This window comes from Ascaphus truei, chromosome 10 (assembly GCF_040206685.1).
Source record: "Ascaphus truei isolate aAscTru1 chromosome 10, aAscTru1.hap1, whole genome shotgun sequence".
NCBI classification, from domain to species: Eukaryota; Metazoa; Chordata; class Amphibia; order Anura; family Ascaphidae; genus Ascaphus; species Ascaphus truei.
In genome coordinates, this window is record NC_134492.1 from 55,998,526 (window position 1) to 56,018,878 (window position 20,353).

The following is a 20,353-nucleotide window of genomic DNA, read 5'->3' on the forward strand; positions in this document are numbered from 1 at the left end:
AATGCAAAGAACAAGGAATGCAAAATATGTACAATTAAACGTTTAGAAATGATCTTTGTAAGTAATAATCTTTAATATAGCTTCATATAACATATATGAATTGCGATTGGTAAATACATTACAATGCCATAACTAGCTATTTGATACTAAAGGCAGGAGTGTCAAATAGCAGACTTCTAACTAGATTTAGAATCTATTTCAATTATGAATTTTAAATAACATAAATAGAAAAGTGTTCATAAACTGTTACACATGTTTGAAACTCCTCAATGAATATGGAACTGTGATGTACTTAAAAAAAGAACAGTTGAACTAAACAAAAATCACATTTGATTGTACTAAATTGTAGGAATTGTCAAAATCTTGCTTTCATCTGCTAAATAAATTCACTCTTTGTTTGCTGTGAATGGAAGCATTAGTGGTTTATTGTACACATTTAAATAGTTACTATTGAGTGTTAATAGCTATTCACTTGTGAGAGCATCAACAATTACCAGTGGTTATCACTCCTTAATGAAGTGTCACCTCAGAGTGCAAGAGTTGCAAAGAACCCTTACAATAACAGAAGTACAAAGAAATATAAAGAGATCATGTGATCATGTATATAGAGAGAAAATGAGTGGTTCTAGGACAAAGTCATAAGGCATACCAAAGAAGTGGAAGAGCTAACAATAGAAACACTGAAGGAGCAGTTAGAAAGATGAGAAGAGAACCATGAGAGGACTTTGTTAGAGATTCTAATAAAGTATAACATTTGCATCAGTAGAGGCTTGTGAAAGTGGTAAAAAAAACAGCAGAGAGGTCAAGTAAAATTAGAAATGAATAGCACCCTTCAAAAATAAAAGTGTGGAGATATGTTGCTGCTTTTGGGGAGGACAGTTGGAATGAGAGGTTTGGAAGCCAGAATGCAATGAGCCAAAGACAATGTGTATTCAGAAAAATGCATAAACATAACTAGACACAGCAAAAAATGTGGCGTTGGTGGTATAGTGGTGAGCATAGCTGCCTTCCAAGCAGTTGACCCGGGTTCGATTCCCAGCCAACGCAATGTCTTAATTTTAAAATTAAATAATGTGCTATTTACATTTTTAATATTTTTTTCCACATTATTGTTATTGCAGATTTTTTTTTATATTCTCGTGTATATATATTAAAGGTCAATGTATACAAATCATTCAATGTTTTCCATGATCAATTCTGGTTCTTAATTGTATTAGGAGGAGCCCAAATCTAAAATGAGAAAAGGAAGCAGCCACCACTGTTTTTCACACACATCAGAGAGGAATTATTTCAAATGACAGAGTGCTTGCTTAGCTTTATTTGTATGATCTAATGTCTTCATATGTATTTTTGCATATCATAGTTTTCTTGACATTTGTCAAAACCCGCAACAGGTAACTGTTATCTAGACACATTCTCTTTTCCTTTCTAATGTTTTAACTGAAGCGTATTAGTTGTTTATACTGTAGCAAATACTTTATTTTCTTTAAACCATTGGGTTAAGCCAATGCAAAGAACAAGGAATGCAAAATATGTACAATTAAATGTTTAGAAATGATCTTTGTAAGTAATAATCTTTAATATAGCTTCATATAACATATATGAATTGCGATTGGTAAATACATTACAATGCCATAACTAGCTATTTGATACTAAAGGCAGGAGTGTCAAATAGCAGACTTCTAACTAGATTTAGAATCTATTTCAATTATGAATTTAAAATAACATAAATAGAAAAGTGTTCATAAACTGTTACACATGTTTGAAACTCCTCAATGAATATGGAACTGTGATGTACTTAAAAAAGAACAGTTGAACTAAACAAAAATCACATTTGATTGTACTAAATTGTAGGAATTGTCAAAATCTTGCTTTCATCTGCTAAATAAATTCACTCTTTGTTTGCTGTGAATGGAAGCATTAGTGGTTTATTGTACACATTTAAATAGTTACTATTGAGTGTTAATAGCTATTCACTTGTGAGAGCATCAACAATTACCAGTGGTTATCACTCCTTAATGAAGTGTCACCTCAGAGTGCAAGAGTTGCAAAGAACCCTTACAATAACAGAAGTACAAAGAAATATAAAGAGATCATGTGAACATGTATATAGAGAGAAAATGAGTGGTTCTAGGACAAAGTCATAAGGCATACCAAAGAAGTGGAAGAGCTAACAATAGAAACACTGAAGGAGCAGTTAGAAAGATGAGAAGAGAACCATGAGAGGACTTTGTTAGAGATTCTAATAAAGTATAACATTTGCATCAGTAGAGGCTGGTGAAAGTGGTAAAAAAAACAGCAGAGAGGTCAAGTAAAATTAGAAATGAATAGCACCCTTCAAAAATCAAAGTGTGGAGATATGTTGCTGCTTTTGGGGAGGACAGTTGGAATGAGAGGTTTGGAAGCCAGAATGCAATGAGCCAAAGACAATGTGTATTCAGAAAAATGCATAAACATAACTAGACACAGCAAAAAATGTGGAGTTGGTGGTATAGTGGTGAGCATAGCTGCCTTCCAAGCAGTTGACCCGGGTTCGATTCCCGGCCAACGCAGTGTCTTAATTTTAAAATTAAATAATGTGCTATTTACATTTTTAATATTTTTTTCCACATTAATGTTATTGCAGATTTTTTTTTTATATTCTCGTTTATATATATTAAAGGTCAATGTATACAAATCATTCAATGTTTTCCATGATCAATTCTGGTTCTTAATTGTATTAGGAGGAGCCCAAATCTAAAATGAGAAAAGGAAGCAGCCACCATTGTTTTTCACACAGATCAGAGAGGAATTATTTCAAATGACAGAGTGCTTGCTTAGCTTTATTTGTATGATCTAATGTCTTCATATGTATTTTTGCATATCATAGTTTTCTTGACATTTGTCAAAACCCGCAACAGGTAACTGTTATCTAGACACATTCTCTTTTCCTTTCTAATGTTTTAACTGAAGCGTATTAGTTGTTTATACTGTAGCAAATACTTTATTTTGTTTAAACCATTGGGTTAAGCCAATGCAAAGAACAAGGAATGCAAAATATGTACAATTAAACGTTTAGAAATGATCTTTGTAAGTAATAATCTTTAATATAGCTTCATATAACATATATGAATTGTGATTGGTAAATACATTACAATGCCATAACTAGCTATTTGATACTAAAGGCAGGAGTGTCAAATAGCAGACTTCTAACTAGATTTAGAATCTATTTCAATTATGAATTTAAAATAACATAAATAGAAAAGTGTTCATAAACTGTTACACATGTTTGAAACTCCTCAATGAATATGGAACTGTGATGTACTTAAAAAAAGAACAGTTGAACTAAACAAAAATCACATTTGATTGTACTAAATTGTAGGAATTGTCAAAATCTTGCTTTCATCTGCTAAATAAATTCACTCTTTGTTTGTCTGTGAATGGAAGCATTAGTGGTTTATTGTACACATTTAAATAGTTACTATTGAGTGTTAATAGCTATTCACTTGTGAGAGCATCAACAATTACCAGTGGTTATCACTCCTTAATGAAGTGTCACCTCAGAGTGCAAGAGTTGCAAAGAACCCTTACAATAACAGAAGTACAAAGAAATATAAAGAGATCATGTGATCATGTATATAGAGAGAAAATGAGTGGTTCTAGGACAAAGTCATAAGGCATACCAAAGAATTGGAAGAGCTAACAATAGAAACACTGAAGGAGCAGTTAGAAAGATGAGAAGAGAACCATGAGAGGACTTTGTTAGAGATTCTAATAAAGTATAACATTTGCATCAGTAGAGGCTGGTGAAAGTGGTAAAAAAAACAGCAGAGAGGTCAAGTAAAATTAGAAATGAATAGCACCCTTCAAAAATCAAAGTGTGGAGATATGTTGCTGCTTTTGGGGAGGACAGTTGGAATGAGAGGTTTGGAAGCCAGAATGCAATGAGCCAAAGACAATGTGTATTCAGAAAAATGCATAAACATAACTAGACACAGCAAAAAATGTGGCGTTGGTGGTATAGTGGTGAGCATAGCTGCCTTCCAAGCAGTTGACCCGGGTTCGATTCCCGGCCAACGCAATGTCTTAATTTTAAAATTAAATAATGTGCTATTTACATTTTTAATATTTTTTTCCACATTATTGTTATTGCAGATTTTTTTTTATATTCTCGTGTATATATATTAAAGGTCAATGTATACAAATCATTCAATGTTTTCCATGATCAATTCTGGTTCTTAATTGTATTAGGAGGAGCCCAAATCTAAAATGAGAAAAGGAAGCAGCCACCACTGTTTTTCACACACATCAGAGAGGAATTATTTCAAATGACAGAGTGCTTGCTTAGCTTTATTTGTATGATCTAATGTCTTCATATGTATTTTTGCATATCATAGTTTTCTTGACATTTGTCAAAACCCGCAACAGGTAACTGTTATCTAGACACATTCTCTTTTCCTTTCTAATGTTTTAACTGAAGCGTATTAGTTGTTTATACTGTAGCAAATACTTTATTTTCTTTAAACCATTGGGTTAAGCCAATGCAAAGAACAAGGAATGCAAAATATGTACAATTAAACGTTTAGAAATGATCTTTGTAAGTAATAATCTTTAATATAGCTTCATATAACATATATGAATTGTGATTGGTAAATACATTACAATGCCATAACTAGCTATTTGATACTAAAGGCAGGAGTGTCAAATAGCAGACTTCTAACTAGATTTAGAATCTATTTCAATTATGAATTTAAAATAACATAAATAGAAAAGTGTTCATAAACTGTTACACATGTTTGAAACTCCTCAATGAATATGGAACTGTGATGTACTTAAAAAAAGAACAGTTGAACTAAACAAAAATCACATTTGATTGTACTAAATTGTAGGAATTGTCAAAATCTTGCTTTCATCTGCTAAATAAATTCACTCTTTGTTTGTCTGTGAATGGAAGCATTAGTGGTTTATTGTACACATTTAAATAGTTACTATTGAGTGTTAATAGCTATTCACTTGTGAGAGCATCAACAATTACCAGTGGTTATCACTCCTTAATGAAGTGTCACCTCAGAGTGCAAGAGTTGCAAAGAACCCTTACAATAACAGAAGTACAAAGAAATATAAAGAGATCATGTGATCATGTATATAGAGAGAAAATGAGTGGTTCTAGGACAAAGTCATAAGGCATACCAAAGAATTGGAAGAGCTAACAATAGAAACACTGAAGGAGCAGTTAGAAAGATGAGAAGAGAACCATGAGAGGACTTTGTTAGAGATTCTAATAAAGTATAACATTTGCATCAGTAGAGGCTGGTGAAAGTGGTAAAAAAAACAGCAGAGAGGTCAAGTAAAATTAGAAATGAATAGCACCCTTCAAAAATCAAAGTGTGGAGATATGTTGCTGCTTTTGGGGAGGACAGTTGGAATGAGAGGTTTGGAAGCCAGAATGCAATGAGCCAAAGACAATGTGTATTCAGAAAAATGCATAAACATAACTAGACACAGCAAAAAATGTGGCGTTGGTGGTATAGTGGTGAGCATAGCTGCCTTCCAAGCAGTTGACCCGGGTTCGATTCCCGGCCAACGCAGTGTCTTAATTTTAAAATTAAATAATGTGCTATTTACATTTTTAATATTTTTTTCCACATTAATGTTATTGCAGATTTTTTTTTTATATTCTCATTTATATATACTAAAGGTCAATGTATACAAATCATTCAATGTTTTCCATGATCAATTCTGGTTCTTAATTGTATTAGGAGGAGCCCAAATCTAAAATGAGAAAAGGAAGCAGCCACCATTGTTTTTCACACAGATCAGAGAGGAATTATTTCAAATGACAGAGTGCTTGCTTAGCTTTATTTGTATGATCTAATGTCTTCATATGTATTTTTGCATATCATAGTTTTCTTGACATTTGTCAAAACCCGCAACAGGTAACTGTTATCTAGACACATTCTCTTTTCCTTTCTAATGTTTTAACTGAAGCGTATTAGTTGTTTATACTGTAGCAAATACTTTATTTTCTTTAAACCATTGGCTTAAGCCAATGCAAAGAACAAGGAATGCAAAATATGTACAATTAAACGTTTAGAAATGATCTTTGTAAGTAATAATCTTTAATATAGCTTCATATAACATATATGAATTGCGATTGGTAAATACATTACAATGCCATAACTAGCTATTTGATACTAAAGGCAGGAGTGTCAAATAGCAGACTTCTAACTAGATTTAGAATCTATTTCAATTATGAATTTAAAATAACATAAATAGAAAAGTGTTCATAAACTGTTACACATGTTTGAAACTCCTCAATGAATATGGAACTGTGATGTACTTAAAAAAAGAACAGTTGAACTAAACAAAAATCACATTTGATTGTACTAAATTGTAGGAATTGTCAAAATCTTGCTTTCATCTGCTAAATAAATTCACTCTTTGTTTGCTGTGAATGGAAGCATTAGTGGTTTATTGTACACATTTAAATAGTTACTATTGAGTGTTAATAGCTATTCACTTGTGAGAGCATCAACAATTACCAGTGGTTATCACTCCTTAATGAAGTGTCACCTCAGAGTGCAAGAGTTGCAAAGAACCCTTACAATAACAGAAGTACAAAGAAATATAAAGAGATCATGTGATCATGTATATAGAGAGAAAATGAGTGGTTCTAGGACAAAGTCATAAGGCATACCAAAGAAGTGGAAGAGCTAACAATAGAAACACTGAAGGAGCAGTTAGAAAGATGAGAAGAGAACCATGAGAGGACTTTGTTAGAGATTCTAATAAAGTATAACATTTGCATCAGTAGAGGCTTGTGAAAGTGGTAAAAAAAACAGCAGAGAGGTCAAGTAAAATTAGAAATGAATAGCACCCTTCAAAAATCAAAGTGTGGAGATATGTTGCTGCTTTTGGGGAGGACAGTTGGAATGAGAGGTTTGGAAGCCAGAATGCAATGAGCCAAAGACAATGTGTATTCAGAAAAATGCATAAACATAACTAGACACAGCAAAAAATGTGGCGTTGGTGGTATAGTGGTGAGCATAGCTGCCTTCCAAGCAGTTGACCCGGGTTCGATTCCCGGCCAACGCAGTGTCTTAATTTTAAAATTAAATAATATGCTATTTACATTTTTAATATTTTTTTCCACATTATTGTTATTGCAGATTTTTTTTTATATTCTCGTGTATATATATTAAAGGTCAATGTATACAAATCATTCAATGTTTTCCATGATCAATTCTGGTTCTTAATTGTATTAGGAGGAGCCCAAATCTAAAATGAGAAAAGGAAGCAGCCACCACTGTTTTTCACACACATCAGAGAGGAATTATTTCAAATGACAGAGTGCTTGCTTAGCTTTATTTGTATGATCTAATGTCTTCATATGTATTTTTGCATATCATAGTTTTCTTGACATTTGTCAAAACCCGCAACAGGTAACTGTTATCTAGACACATTCTCTTTTCCTTTCTAATGTTTTAACTGAAGCGTATTAGTTGTTTATACTGTAGCAAATACTTTATTTTCTTTAAACCATTGGGTTAAGCCAATGCAAAGAACAAGGAATGCAAAATATGTACAATTAAACGTTTAGAAATGATCTTTGTAAGTAATAATCTTTAATATAGCTTCATATAACATATATGAATTGCGATTGGTAAATACATTACAATGCCATAACTAGCTATTTGATACTAAAGGCAGGAGTGTCAAATAGCAGACTTCTAACTAGATTTAGAATCTATTTCAATTATGAATTTTAAATAACATAAATAGAAAAGTGTTCATAAACTGTTACACATGTTTGAAACTCCTCAATGAATATGGAACTGTGATGTACTTAAAAAAAGAACAGTTGAACTAAACAAAAATCACATTTGATTGTACTAAATTGTAGGAATTGTCAAAATCTTGCTTTCATCTGCTAAATAAATTCACTCTTTGTTTGCTGTGAATGGAAGCATTAGTGGTTTATTGTACACATTTAAATAGTTACTATTGAGTGTTAATAGCTATTCACTTGTGAGAGCATCAACAATTACCAGTGGTTATCACTCCTTAATGAAGTGTCACCTCAGAGTGCAAGAGTTGCAAAGAACCCTTACAATAACAGAAGTACAAAGAAATATAAAGAGATCATGTGATCATGTATATAGAGAGAAAATGAGTGGTTCTAGGACAAAGTCATAAGGCATACCAAAGAAGTGGAAGAGCTAACAATAGAAACACTGAAGGAGCAGTTAGAAAGATGAGAAGAGAACCATGAGAGGACTTTGTTAGAGATTCTAATAAAGTATAACATTTGCATCAGTAGAGGCTTGTGAAAGTGGTAAAAAAAACAGCAGAGAGGTCAAGTAAAATTAGAAATGAATAGCACCCTTCAAAAATCAAAGTGTGGAGATATGTTGCTGCTTTTGGGGAGGACAGTTGGAATGAGAGGTTTGGAAGCCAGAATGCAATGAGCCAAAGACAATGTGTATTCAGAAAAATGCATAAACATAACTAGACACAGCAAAAAATGTGGCGTTGGTGGTATAGTGGTGAGCATAGCTGCCTTCCAAGCAGTTGACCCGGGTTCGATTCCCGGCCAACGCAGTGTCTTAATTTTAAAATTAAATAATGTGCTATTTACATTTTTAATATTTTTTTCCACATTATTGTTATTGCAGATTTTTTTTTTATATTCTCGTGTATATATATTAAAGGTCAATGTATACAAATCATTCAATGTTTTCCATGATCAATTCTGGTTCTTAATTGTATTAGGAGGAGCCCAAATCTAAAATGAGAAAAGGAAGCAGCCACCACTGTTTTTCACACACATCAGAGAGGAATTATTTCAAATGACAGAGTGCTTGCTTAGCTTTATTTGTATGATCTAATGTCTTCATATGTATTTTTGCATATCATAGTTTTCTTGACATTTGTCAAAACCCGCAACAGGTAACTGTTATCTAGACACATTCTCTTTTCCTTTCTAATGTTTTAACTGAAGCGTATTAGTTGTTTATACTGTAGCAAATACTTTATTTTCTTTAAACCATTGGGTTAAGCCAATGCAAAGAACAAGGAATGCAAAATATGTACAATTAAACGTTTAGAAATGATCTTTGTAAGTAATAATCTTTAATATAGCTTCATATAACATATATGAATTGCGATTGGTAAATACATTACAATGCCATAACTAGCTATTTGATACTAAAGGCAGGAGTGTCAAATAGCAGACTTCTAACTAGATTTAGAATCTATTTCAATTATGAATTTTAAATAACATAAATAGAAAAGTGTTCATAAACTGTTACACATGTTTGAAACTCCTCAATGAATATGGAACTGTGATGTACTTAAAAAAAGAACAGTTGAACTAAACAAAAATCACATTTGATTGTACTAAATTGTAGGAATTGTCAAAATCTTGCTTTCATCTGCTAAATAAATTCACTCTTTGTTTGCTGTGAATGGAAGCATTAGTGGTTTATTGTACACATTTAAATAGTTACTATTGAGTGTTAATAGCTATTCACTTGTGAGAGCATCAACAATTACCAGTGGTTATCACTCCTTAATGAAGTGTCACCTCAGAGTGCAAGAGTTGCAAAGAACCCTTACAATAACAGAAGTACAAAGAAATATAAAGAGATCATGTGATCATGTATATAGAGAGAAAATGAGTGGTTCTAGGACAAAGTCATAAGGCATACCAAAGAAGTGGAAGAGCTAACAATAGAAACACTGAAGGAGCAGTTAGAAAGATGAGAAGAGAACCATGAGAGGACTTTGTTAGAGATTCTAATAAAGTATAACATTTGCATCAGTAGAGGCTTGTGAAAGTGGTAAAAAAAACAGCAGAGAGGTCAAGTAAAATTAGAAATGAATAGCACCCTTCAAAAATCAAAGTGTGGAGATATGTTGCTGCTTTTGGGGAGGACAGTTGGAATGAGAGGTTTGGAAGCCAGAATGCAATGAGCAAAAGACAATGTGTATTCAGAAAAATGCATAAACATAACTAGACACAGCAAAAAATGTGGCGTTGGTGGTATAGTGGTGAGCATAGCTGCCTTCCAAGCAGTTGACCCGGGTTCGATTCCCGGCCAACGCAGTGTCTTAATTTTAAAATTAAATAATGTGCTATTTACATTTTTAATATTTTTTTCCACATTATTGTTATTGCAGATTTTTTTTTTATATTCTCGTGTATATATATTAAAGGTCAATGTATACAAATCATTCAATGTTTTCCATGATCAATTCTGGTTCTTAATTGTATTAGGAGGAGCCCAAATCTAAAATGAGAAAAGGAAGCAGCCACCACTGTTTTTCACACACATCAGAGAGGAATTATTTCAAATGACAGAGTGCTTGCTTAGCTTTATTTGTATGATCTAATGTCTTCATATGTATTTTTGCATATCATAGTTTTCTTGACATTTGTCAAAACCCGCAACAGGTAACTGTTATCTAGACACATTCTCTTTTCCTTTCTAATGTTTTAACTGAAGCGTATTAGTTGTTTATACTGTAGCAAATACTTTATTTTCTTTAAACCATTGGGTTAAGCCAATGCAAAGAACAAGGAATGCAAAATATGTACAATTAAACGTTTAGAAATGATCTTTGTAAGTAATAATCTTTAATATAGCTTCATATAACATATATGAATTGCGATTGGTAAATACATTACAATGCCATAACTAGCTATTTGATACTAAAGGCAGGAGTGTCAAATAGCAGACTTCTAACTAGATTTAGAATCTATTTCAATTATGAATTTTAAATAACATAAATAGAAAAGTGTTCATAAACTGTTACACATGTTTGAAACTCCTCAATGAATATGGAACTGTGATGTACTTAAAAAAAGAACAGTTGAACTAAACAAAAATCACATTTGATTGTACTAAATTGTAGGAATTGTCAAAATCTTGCTTTCATCTGCTAAATAAATTCACTCTTTGTTTGCTGTGAATGGAAGCATTAGTGGTTTATTGTACACATTTAAATAGTTACTATTGAGTGTTAATAGCTATTCACTTGTGAGAGCATCAACAATTACCAGTGGTTATCACTCCTTAATGAAGTGTCACCTCAGAGTGCAAGAGTTGCAAAGAACCCTTACAATAACAGAAGTACAAAGAAATATAAAGAGATCATGTGATCATGTATATAGAGAGAAAATGAGTGGTTCTAGGACAAAGTCATAAGGCATACCAAAGAAGTGGAAGAGCTAACAATAGAAACACTGAAGGAGCAGTTAGAAAGATGAGAAGAGAACCATGAGAGGACTTTGTTAGAGATTCTAATAAAGTATAACATTTGCATCAGTAGAGGCTTGTGAAAGTGGTAAAAAAAACAGCAGAGAGGTCAAGTAAAATTAGAAATGAATAGCACCCTTCAAAAATAAAAGTGTGGAGATATGTTGCTGCTTTTGGGGAGGACAGTTGGAATGAGAGGTTTGGAAGCCAGAATGCAATGAGCCAAAGACAATGTGTATTCAGAAAAATGCATAAACATAACTAGACACAGCAAAAAATGTGGCGTTGGTGGTATAGTGGTGAGCATAGCTGCCTTCCAAGCAGTTGACCCGGGTTCGATTCCCGGCCAACGCAATGTCTTAATTTTAAAATTAAATAATGTGCTATTTACATTTTTAATATTTTTTTCCACATTATTGTTATTGCAGATTTTTTTTTATATTCTCGTGTATATATATTAAAGGTCAATGTATACAAATCATTCAATGTTTTCCATGATCAATTCTGGTTCTTAATTGTATTAGGAGGAGCCCAAATCTAAAATGAGAAAAGGAAGCAGCCACCACTGTTTTTCACACACATCAGAGAGGAATTATTTCAAATGACAGAGTGCTTGCTTAGCTTTATTTGTATGATCTAATGTCTTCATATGTATTTTTGCATATCATAGTTTTCTTGACATTTGTCAAAACCCGCAACAGGTAACTGTTATCTAGACACATTCTCTTTTCCTTTCTAATGTTTTAACTGAAGCGTATTAGTTGTTTATACTGTAGCAAATACTTTATTTTCTTTAAACCATTGGGTTAAGCCAATGCAAAGAACAAGGAATGCAAAATATGTACAATTAAACGTTTAGAAATGATCTTTGTAAGTAATAATCTTTAATATAGCTTCATATAACATATATGAATTGCGATTGGTAAATACATTACAATGCCATAACTAGCTATTTGATACTAAAGGCAGGAGTGTCAAATAGCAGACTTCTAACTAGATTTAGAATCTATTTCAATTATGAATTTAAAATAACATAAATAGAAAAGTGTTCATAAACTGTTACACATGTTTGAAACTCCTCAATGAATATGGAACTGTGATGTACTTAAAAAAAGAACAGTTGAACTAAACAAAAATCACATTTGATTGTACTAAATTGTAGGAATTGTCAAAATCTTGCTTTCATCTGCTAAATAAATTCACTCTTTGTTTGCTGTGAATGGAAGCATTAGTGGTTTATTGTACACATTTAAATAGTTACTATTGAGTGTTAATAGCTATTCACTTGTGAGAGCATCAACAATTACCAGTGGTTATCACTCCTTAATGAAGTGTCACCTCAGAGTGCAAGAGTTGCAAAGAACCCTTACAATAACAGAAGTACAAAGAAATATAAAGAGATCATGTGATCATGTATATAGAGAGAAAATGAGTGGTTCTAGGACAAAGTCATAAGGCATACCAAAGAAGTGGAAGAGCTAACAATAGAAACACTGAAGGAGCAGTTAGAAAGATGAGAAGAGAACCATGAGAGGACTTTGTTAGAGATTCTAATAAAGTATAACATTTGCATCAGTAGAGGCTTGTGAAAGTGGTAAAAAAAACAGCAGAGAGGTCAAGTAAAATTAGAAATGAATAGCACCCTTCAAAAATCAAAGTGTGGAGATATGTTGCTGCTTTTGGGGAGGACAGTTGGAATGAGAGGTTTGGAAGCCAGAATGCAATGAGCCAAAGACAATGTGTATTCAGAAAAATGCATAAACATAACTAGACACAGCAAAAAATGTGGCGTTGGTGGTATAGTGGTGAGCATAGCTGCCTTCCAAGCAGTTGACCCGGGTTCGATTCCCGGCCAACGCAGTGTCTTAATTTTAAAATTAAATAATGTGCTATTTACATTTTTAATATTTTTTCCACATTATTGTTATTGCAGATTTTTTTTTTATATTCTCGTGTTATATATTAAAGGTCAATGTATACAAATCATTCAATGTTTTCCATGATCAATTCTGGTTCTTAATTGTATTAGGAGGAGCCCAAATCTAAAATGAGAAAAGGAAGCAGCCACCACTGTTTTTCACACACATCAGAGAGGAATTATTTCAAATGACAGAGTGCTTGCTTAGCTTTATTTGTATGATCTAATGTCTTCATATGTATTTTTGCATATCATAGTTTTCTTGACATTTGTCAAAACCCGCAACAGGTAACTGTTATCTAGACACATTCTCTTTTCCTTTCTAATGTTTTAACTGAAGCGTATTAGTTGTTTATACTGTAGCAAATACTTTATTTTCTTTAAACCATTGGGTTAAGCCAATGCAAAGAACAAGGAATGCAAAATATGTACAATTAAACGTTTAGAAATGATCTTTGTAAGTAATAATCTTTAATATAGCTTCATATAACATATATGAATTGCGATTGGTAAATACATTACAATGCCATAACTAGCTATTTGATACTAAAGGCAGGAGTGTCAAATAGCAGACTTCTAACTAGATTTAGAATCTATTTCAATTATGAATTTTAAATAACATAAATAGAAAAGTGTTCATAAACTGTTACACATGTTTGAAACTCCTCAATGAATATGGAACTGTGATGTACTTAAAAAAAGAACAGTTGAACTAAACAAAAATCACATTTGATTGTACTAAATTGTAGGAATTGTCAAAATCTTGCTTTCATCTGCTAAATAAATTCACTCTTTGTTTGCTGTGAATGGAAGCATTAGTGGTTTATTGTACACATTTAAATAGTTACTATTGAGTGTTAATAGCTATTCACTTGTGAGAGCATCAACAATTACCAGTGGTTATCACTCCTTAATGAAGTGTCACCTCAGAGTGCAAGAGTTGCAAAGAACCCTTACAATAACAGAAGTACAAAGAAATATAAAGAGATCATGTGATCATGTATATAGAGAGAAAATGAGTGGTTCTAGGACAAAGTCATAAGGCATACCAAAGAAGTGGAAGAGCTAACAATAGAAACACTGAAGGAGCAGTTAGAAAGATGAGAAGAGAACCATGAGAGGACTTTGTTAGAGATTCTAATAAAGTATAACATTTGCATCAGTAGAGGCTTGTGAAAGTGGTAAAAAAAACAGCAGAGAGGTCAAGTAAAATTAGAAATGAATAGCACCCTTCAAAAATCAAAGTGTGGAGATATGTTGCTGCTTTTGGGGAGGACAGTTGGAATGAGAGGTTTGGAAGCCAGAATGCAATGAGCCAAAGACAATGTGTATTCAGAAAAATGCATAAACATAACTAGACACAGCAAAAAATGTGGTGTTGGTGGTATAGTGGTGAGCATAGCTGCCTTCCAAGCAGTTGACCCGGGTTCGATTCCCGGCCAACGCAGTGTCTTAATTTTAAAATTAAATAATGTGCTATTTACATTTTTAATATTTTTTTCCACATTATTGTTATTGCAGATTTTTTTTTATATTCTCGTGTATATATATTAAAGGTCAATGTATACAAATCATTCAATGTTTTCCATGATCAATTCTGGTTCTTAATTGTATTAGGAGGAGCCCAAATCTAAAATGAGAAAAGGAAGCAGCCACCACTGTTTTTCACACACATCAGAGAGGAATTATTTCAAATGACAGAGTGCTTGCTTAGCTTTATTTGTATGATCTAATGTCTTCATATGTATTTTTGCATATCATAGTTTTCTTGACATTTGTCAAAACCCGCAACAGGTAACTGTTATCTAGACACATTCTCTTTTCCTTTCTAATGTTTTAACTGAAGCGTATTAGTTGTTTATACTGTAGCAAATACTTTATTTTGTTTAAACCATTGGGTTAAGCCAATGCAAAGAACAAGGAATGCAAAATATGTACAATTAAACGTTTAGAAATGATCTTTGTAAGTAATAATCTTTAATATAGCTTCATATAACATATATGAATTGTGATTGGTAAATACATTACAATGCCATAACTAGCTATTTGATACTAAAGGCAGGAGTGTCAAATAGCAGACTTCTAACTAGATTTAGAATCTATTTCAATTATGAATTTAAAATAACATAAATAGAAAAGTGTTCATAAACTGTTACACATGTTTGAAACTCCTCAATGAATATGGAACTGTGATGTACTTAAAAAAAGAACAGTTGAACTAAACAAAAATCACATTTGATTGTACTAAATTGTAGGAATTGTCAAAATCTTGCTTTCATCTGCTAAATAAATTCACTCTTTGTTTGCTGTGAATGGAAGCATTAGTGGTTTATTGTACACATTTAAATAGTTACTATTGAGTGTTAATAGCTATTCACTTGTGAGAGCATCAACAATTACCAGTGGTTATCACTCCTTAATGAAGTGTCACCTCAGAGTGCAAGAGTTGCAAAGAACCCTTACAATAACAGAAGTACAAAGAAATATAAAGAGATCATGTGATCATGTATATAGAGAGAAAATGAGTGGTTCTAGGACAAAGTCATAAGGCATACCAAAGAAGTGGAAGAGCTAACAATAGAAACACTGAAGGAGCAGTTAGAAAGATGAGAAGAGAACCATGAGAGGACTTTGTTAGAGATTCTAATAAAGTATAACATTTGCATCAGTAGAGGCTTGTGAAAGTGGTAAAAAAAACAGCAGAGAGGTCAAGTAAAATTAGAAATGAATAGCACCCTTCAAAAATCAAAGTGTGGAGATATGTTGCTGCTTTTGGGGAGGACAGTTGGAATGAGAGGTTTGGAAGCCAGAATGCAATGAGCCAAAGACAATGTGTATTCAGAAAAATGCATAAACATAACTAGACACAGCAAAAAATGTGGCGTTGGTGGTATAGTGGTGAGCATAGCTGCCTTCCAAGCAGTTGACCCGGGTTCGATTCCCGGCCAACGCAGTGTCTTAATTTTAAAATTAAATAATGTGCTATTTACATTTTTAATATTTTTTTCCACATTAATGTTATTGCAGATTTTTTTTTTATATTCTCATTTATATATATTAAAGGTCAATGTATACAAATCATTCAATGTTTTCCATGATCAATTCTGGTTCTTAATTGTATTAGGAGGAGCCCAAATCTAAAATGAGAAAAGGAAGCAGCCACCACTGTTTTTCACACAGATCAGAGAGGAATTATTTCAAATGACAGAGTGCTTGCTTAGCTTTATTTGTATGATCTAATGTCTTCATATGTATTTTTGCATATCATAGTTTTCTTGACATTTGTCAAAACCCGCAACAGGTAACTGTTATCTAGACACATTCTCTTTTCCTTTCTAATGTTTTAACTGAAGCGTATTAGTTGTTTATACTGTAGCAAATACTTTATTTTGTTTAAACCATTGGGTTAAGCCAATGCAAAGAACAAGGAATGCAAAATATGTACAATTAAACGTTTAGAAATGATCTTTGTAAGTAATAATCTTTAATATAGCTTCATATAACATATATGAATTGTGATTGGTAAATACATTACAATGCCATAACTAGCTATTTGATACTAAAGGCAGGAGTGTCAAATAGCAGACTTCTAACTAGATTTAGAATCTATTTCAATTATGAATTTAAAATAACATAAATAGAAAAGTGTTCATAAACTGTTACACATGTTTGAAACTCCTCAATGAATATGGAACTGTGATGTACTTAAAAAAAGAACAGTTGAACTAAACAAAAATCACATTTGATTGTACTAAATTGTAGGAATTGTCAAAATCTTGCTTTCATCTGCTAAATAAATTCACTCTTTGTTTGTCTGTGAATGGAAGCATTAGTGGTTTATTGTACACATTTAAATAGTTACTATTGAGTGTTAATAGCTATTCACTTGTGAGAGCATCAACAATTACCAGTGGTTATCACTCCTTAATGAAGTGTCACCTCAGAGTGCAAGAGTTGCAAAGAACCCTTACAATAACAGAAGTACAAAGAAATATAAAGAGATCATGTGATCATGTATATAGAGAGAAAATGAGAGGTTCTAGGACAAAGTCATAAGGCATACCAAAGAATTGGAAGAGCTAACAATAGAAACACTGAAGGAGCAGTTAGAAAGATGAGAAGAGAACCATGAGAGGACTTTGTTAGAGATTCTAATAAAGTATAACATTTGCATCAGTAGAGGCTGGTGAAAGTGGTAAAAAAAACAGCAGAGAGGTCAAGTAAAATTAGAAATGAATAGCACCCTTCAAAAATCAAAGTGTGGAGATATGTTGCTGCTTTTGGGGAGGACAGTTGGAATGAGAGGTTTGGAAGCCAGAATGCAATGAGCCAAAGACAATGTGTATTCAGAAAAATGCATAAACATAACTAGACACAGCAAAAAATGTGGCGTTGGTGGTATAGTGGTGAGCATAGCTGCCTTCCAAGCAGTTGACCCGGGTTCGATTCCCGGCCAACGCAATGTCTTAATTTTAAAATTAAATAATGTGCTATTTACATTTTTAATATTTTTTTCCACATTATTGTTATTGCAGATTTTTTTTTATATTCTCGTGTATATATATTAAAGGTCAATGTATACAAATCATTCAATGTTTTCCATGATCAATTCTGGTTCTTAATTGTATTAGGAGGAGCCCAAATCTAAAATGAGAAAAGGAAGCAGCCACCACTGTTTTTCACACACATCAGAGAGGAATTATTTCAAATGACAGAGTGCTTGCTTAGCTTTATTTGTATGATCTAATGTCTTCATATGTATTTTTGCATATCATAGTTTTCTTGACATTTGTCAAAACCCGCAACAGGTAACTGTTATCTAGACACATTCTCTTTTCCTTTCTAATGTTTTAACTGAAGCGTATTAGTTGTTTATACTGTAGCAAATACTTTATTTTCTTTAAACCATTGGGTTAAGCCAATGCAAAGAACAAGGAATGCAAAATATGTACAATTAAACGTTTAGAAATGATCTTTGTAAGTAATAATCTTTAATATAGCTTCATATAACATATATGAATTGCGATTGGTAAATACATTACAATGCCATAACTAGCTATTTGATACTAAAGGCAGGAGTGTCAAATAGCAGACTTCTAACTAGATTTAGAATCTATTTCAATTATGAATTTAAAATAACATAAATAGAAAAGTGTTCATAAACTGTTACACATGTTTGAAACTCCTCAATGAATATGGAACTGTGATGTACTTAAAAAAAGAACAGTTGAACTAAACAAAAATCACATTTGATTGTACTAAATTGTAGGAATTGTCAAAATCTTGCTTTCATCTGCTAAATAAATTCACTCTTTGTTTGCTGTGAATGGAAGCATTAGTGGTTTATTGTACACATTTAAATAGTTACTATTGAGTGTTAATAGCTATTCACTTGTGAGAGCATCAACAATTACCAGTGGTTATCACTCCTTAATGAAGTGTCACCTCAGAGTGCAAGAGTTGCAAAGAACCCTTACAATAACAGAAGTACAAAGAAATATAAAGAGATCATGTGATCATGTATATAGAGAGAAAATGAGTGGTTCTAGGACAAAGTCATAAGGCATACCAAAGAAGTGGAAGAGCTAACAATAGAAACACTGAAGGAGCAGTTAGAAAGATGAGAAGAGAACCATGAGAGGACTTTGTTAGAGATTCTAATAAAGTATAACATTTGCATCAGTAGAGGCTTGTGAAAGTGGTAAAAAAAACAGCAGAGAGGTCAAGTAAAATTAGAAATGAATAGCACCCTTCAAAAATCAAAGTGTGGAGATATGTTGCTGCTTTTGGGGAGGACAGTTGGAATGAGAGGTTTGGAAGCCAGAATGCAATGAGCCAAAGACAATGTGTATTCAGAAAAATGCATAAACATAACTAGACACAGCAAAAAATGTGGCGTTGGTGGTATAGTGGTGAGCATAGCTGCCTTCCAAGCAGTTGACCCGGGTTCGATTCCCGGCCAACGCAGTGTCTTAATTTTAAAATTAAATAATGTGCTATTTACATTTTTAATATTTTTTCCACATTATTGTTATTGCAGATTTTTTTTTTATATTCTCGTGTTATATATTAAAGGTCAATGTATACAAATCATTCAATGTTTTCCATGATCAATTCTGGTTCTTAATTGTATTAGGAGGAGCCCAAATCTAAAATGAGAAAAGGAAGCAGCCACCACTGTTTTTCACACACATCAGAGAGGAATTATTTCAAATGACAGAGTGCTTGCTTAGCTTTATTTGTATGATCTAATGTCTTCATATGTATTTTTGCATATCATAGTTTTCTTGACATTTGTCAAAACCCGCAACAGGTAACTGTTATCTAGACACATTCTCTTTTCCTTTCTAATGTTTTAACTGAAGCGTATTAGTTGTTTATACTGTAGCAAATACTTTATTTTCTTTAAACCATTGGGTTAAGCCAATGCAAAGAACAAGGAATGCAAAATATGTACAATTAAACGTTTAGAAATGATCTTTGTAAGTAATAATCTTTAATATAGCTTCATATAACATATATGAATTGCGATTGGTAAATACATTACAATGCCATAACTAGCTATTTGATACTAAAGGCAGGAGTGTCAAATAGCAGACTTCTAACTAGATTTAGAATCTATTTCAATTATGAATTTTAAATAACATAAATAGAAAAGTGTTCATAAACTGTTACACATGTTTGAAACTCCTCAATGAATATGGAACTGTGATGTACTTAAAAAAAGAACAGTTGAACTAAACAAAAATCACATTTGATTGTACTAAATTGTAGGAATTGTCAAAATCTTGCTTTCATCTGCTAAATAAATTCACTCTTTGTTTGCTGTGAATGGAAGCATTAGTGGTTTATTGTACACATTTAAATAGTTACTATTGAGTGTTAATAGCTATTCACTTGTGAGAGCATCAACAATTACCAGTGGTTATCACTCCTTAATGAAGTGTCACCTCAGAGTGCAAGAGTTGCAAAGAACCCTTACAATAACAGAAGTACAAAGAAATATAAAGAGATCATGTGATCATGTATATAGAGAGAAAATGAGTGGTTCTAGGACAAAGTCATAAGGCATACCAAAGAAGTGGAAGAGCTAACAATAGAAACACTGAAGGAGCAGTTAGAAAGATGAGAAGAGAACCATGAGAGGACTTTGTTAGAGATTCTAATAAAGTATAACATTTGCATCAGTAGAGGC

The 20,353-nt window shown here is 32.5% G+C and overlaps 10 non-coding genes across 10 annotated transcripts; all 10 read left to right on the top strand.

The window, feature by feature from the left end:
- The first annotated feature begins 3,988 nt into the window (after positions 1 to 3,988).
- TRNAG-UCC (transfer RNA glycine (anticodon UCC)) lies at positions 3,989 to 4,060 on the top strand. Its single transcript has one exon. It is a non-coding gene; the product is annotated as a tRNA-Gly (tRNA).
- Positions 4,061 to 5,495: 1,435 nt separating this feature from the next.
- On the top strand, positions 5,496 to 5,567 carry TRNAG-UCC (transfer RNA glycine (anticodon UCC)). Its single transcript has one exon. It is a non-coding gene; the product is annotated as a tRNA-Gly (tRNA).
- Positions 5,568 to 7,002: 1,435 nt separating this feature from the next.
- Positions 7,003 to 7,074, top strand: TRNAG-UCC (transfer RNA glycine (anticodon UCC)). The gene has a single exon. It is a non-coding gene; the product is annotated as a tRNA-Gly (tRNA).
- Positions 7,075 to 8,508: 1,434 nt separating this feature from the next.
- On the top strand, positions 8,509 to 8,580 carry TRNAG-UCC (transfer RNA glycine (anticodon UCC)). The gene has a single exon. It is a non-coding gene; the product is annotated as a tRNA-Gly (tRNA).
- Positions 8,581 to 10,015: 1,435 nt separating this feature from the next.
- Positions 10,016 to 10,087, top strand: TRNAG-UCC (transfer RNA glycine (anticodon UCC)). Its single transcript has one exon. It is a non-coding gene; the product is annotated as a tRNA-Gly (tRNA).
- Positions 10,088 to 11,522: 1,435 nt separating this feature from the next.
- Positions 11,523 to 11,594, top strand: TRNAG-UCC (transfer RNA glycine (anticodon UCC)). The gene has a single exon. It is a non-coding gene; the product is annotated as a tRNA-Gly (tRNA).
- A 1,434-nt stretch (positions 11,595 to 13,028) lies between these two features.
- TRNAG-UCC (transfer RNA glycine (anticodon UCC)) lies at positions 13,029 to 13,100 on the top strand. The gene has a single exon. It is a non-coding gene; the product is annotated as a tRNA-Gly (tRNA).
- Positions 13,101 to 16,039: 2,939 nt separating this feature from the next.
- Positions 16,040 to 16,111, top strand: TRNAG-UCC (transfer RNA glycine (anticodon UCC)). The gene has a single exon. It is a non-coding gene; the product is annotated as a tRNA-Gly (tRNA).
- Positions 16,112 to 17,547: 1,436 nt separating this feature from the next.
- TRNAG-UCC (transfer RNA glycine (anticodon UCC)) lies at positions 17,548 to 17,619 on the top strand. Its single transcript has one exon. It is a non-coding gene; the product is annotated as a tRNA-Gly (tRNA).
- Positions 17,620 to 19,053: 1,434 nt separating this feature from the next.
- On the top strand, positions 19,054 to 19,125 carry TRNAG-UCC (transfer RNA glycine (anticodon UCC)). Its single transcript has one exon. It is a non-coding gene; the product is annotated as a tRNA-Gly (tRNA).
- Positions 19,126 to 20,353: the final 1,228 nt, after the last annotated feature.